Consider the following 2,368-nt stretch of genomic DNA (forward strand, 5'->3'; position numbering starts at 1 on the left):
TTAACAATTTTAATAGTATCCAAGAGTTTTACACCATGATATAGTAATGGAATAACGAAATATAACAGTATAAATGTTAGGGGTAGCTCACCCCCTCAAGGGTTTTTATTTGAAAATGCCGGAAAAGGTCAACTTTATTTTTGATTATTGTGCATAAAACAGTTAATTTTGTCAAGATTCAACAGATTTTGGAACGTGCATAGTGAAAAAAATGGCCATCAAATATAGTTTTTCATTAATAAAAAACGGGGTTGCGAGTCTGATGACTAAAAATAATGCATAAATATCTGCTTTTCAGTAAGAAGTGTTACCCACTTTGTTTCAGTAAAGAATTACGAATTGTATTCGAGAAATTAAAAAAAATGTGTTTTTAGGGGTGAACTTCAAGGGTGGTTTTCACCCCTTAAATGGGCTAATGGGCACGTATAAAAAAATACGTGTCGAATATTTTTTTATGTTCTACAACATATCACAATTTCAAGAAAATCGATGAGGTACACCTCGGGTACCTTCCTTGTAAGTTAAATTGAGAGAAAAGTGTTATGCTATAGGAATGCTCTACCTCAGGAAAAAATTGTATGATTTGGTAACTATTTTTTTTTAAGGAAGAGTAAAATTTCTGACCCCCATGAAGTCAGCCCACCGAAGTTCACATTTTTTAAATTTTCTTCTTCGTCTGTACTGTATGTACATTCAATATTTTCTTTTGTACCCTCGTGACTGCCCGGCTAGGGGGAAATCAAAATTTCGGGCCATCCCCCCGAAATTCAAATTTCTCAAATTTCCCTTTTGCATACGTTTGTACGTGATTTTTACTGCTTTTACATTCAAGATTTTCGTTTGTAACCTCGTAGCAGCCCGGCTAGTTGGGATATCAAAATTTCGTGACATCCGCCCGAAATTCAAAGAACCCCGCACTAAATGTATGGAAAAATGGCTTTCGGTGGATTTAGCTGAAACTTTGTAATTTTTAAAGTTATAAGTGTCAGATGAAATATCCTTTAAAAAAATCCAAAAAATGGACAGTTTTAGCACTATGCGGCGCTAAGCGCTCAAGATCAGTGACTAAAATGAATCACAACAGATTTTGTTACAAAAGCGATGTCAACATAGAAATCACGGTTCATATCGTGGTCTGTCATATTTTCGCCTACACTGTTGACTCATATAGCGCGCTTCTCAAGACAATCAAACGCTAAGACCCCAAGATTTCAACTTGACCAATTCATCACTTTTTTAAAGGCAGGAATGGTACCCAAAGTAACATTAGTAACTAGTGCGTACATTCCGATAATTACATTGTACTGTTCTCAAGAGTGCCAAACGCCAAGTGCTCATGATACGTGAATAGAACGAATTGCAATAGATTTAGTTACAAAAGCGATGTCAACATAGAAATCTCGGTTCAGATCGTGGCCTGTCATATTTTCGCCTACACCGTTGACTCATATAGCGCACTTCTCAAAACGATCAAATCCTAAGCGCCCAAGATTTTAATTTGACTAATTATTCACTTCTTTGAAGGGAGAAATGGTACCCAAAGTAACATTAGTAATTAGTGCGCACATTCCGATAATAACAGTTGTACCCTTCGCAAGAGGGCCGAACGCTAAGAACCCATGATCAGCGAATAGAGCCAATCCTAGAAGCTTTTGCGAAAAATTAAACAATTTCTGGCTCTTGATTCGGATTCGCTTGTTCACCTCTATTAGAAGCGTCTAGAATCCTTTGTAGCAAGAAAGTTTGAGAATACTTTACGTGTTGCTGGTCACGTACGAGGGTAGTTCAATAAGTCCTTAGAATGACCAACAGATGGCGCGCGAATCGCTCCAAATCATCTGTTTTCAGTCAGCACCACTCCCGACTAGATATATGGTGCAGTCACAGTCCACATCTTCTGAGTTTACGTGTTTTTATAACCAACTGAAAAAAAAAATTGTTCGTTAAGAAAAATGGAAAAAAACGAGTTCGGAGCGGTAATCAAACATTTTCATTTAAAGGGTTTAACTCCATATGAGATTAAAAATGAATTGGACTCAGTTCGTGGCACATCTGCCCCTGCCTTAGTAACGGTTTATAACTGAGTAAATGAATTTAAGCGTGATCGTACATCAATAAGTGACGAACCACGTTCAGGAAGGCCCGTAGAAGCAAGTACTCCCGAAATCATCAATAAAATCCACGATATGGTGTTGAAGGATAGAAGATTAAAAGTGCGTGAGTTATCTGAGGCCACAAGGATATCTATAGGTGCAGTCGTTTCAACTCTACATGAAAAATTAGGCATGAAAAAGCTATCGGCAAGATGGGTGCCGCGTTTGCTCTCAACTGAGAATAAACGCAATAGAGTGGTCGCCTCTGAGGCTCT

At 37.8% G+C, this 2,368-nt stretch overlaps 1 pseudogene; it reads left to right on the forward strand.

The window, feature by feature from the left end:
* The first annotated feature begins 1,952 nt into the window (after positions 1–1,952).
* The window catches only part of LOC117182911, a 905-nt pseudogene continuing 489 nt past the window's right edge, over positions 1,953–2,368 (forward strand).

The sequence above is a fragment of the Belonocnema kinseyi genome, chromosome 2 (genome assembly GCF_010883055.1).
Source record: "Belonocnema kinseyi isolate 2016_QV_RU_SX_M_011 chromosome 2, B_treatae_v1, whole genome shotgun sequence".
NCBI classification, from domain to species: Eukaryota; Metazoa; Arthropoda; class Insecta; order Hymenoptera; family Cynipidae; genus Belonocnema; species Belonocnema kinseyi.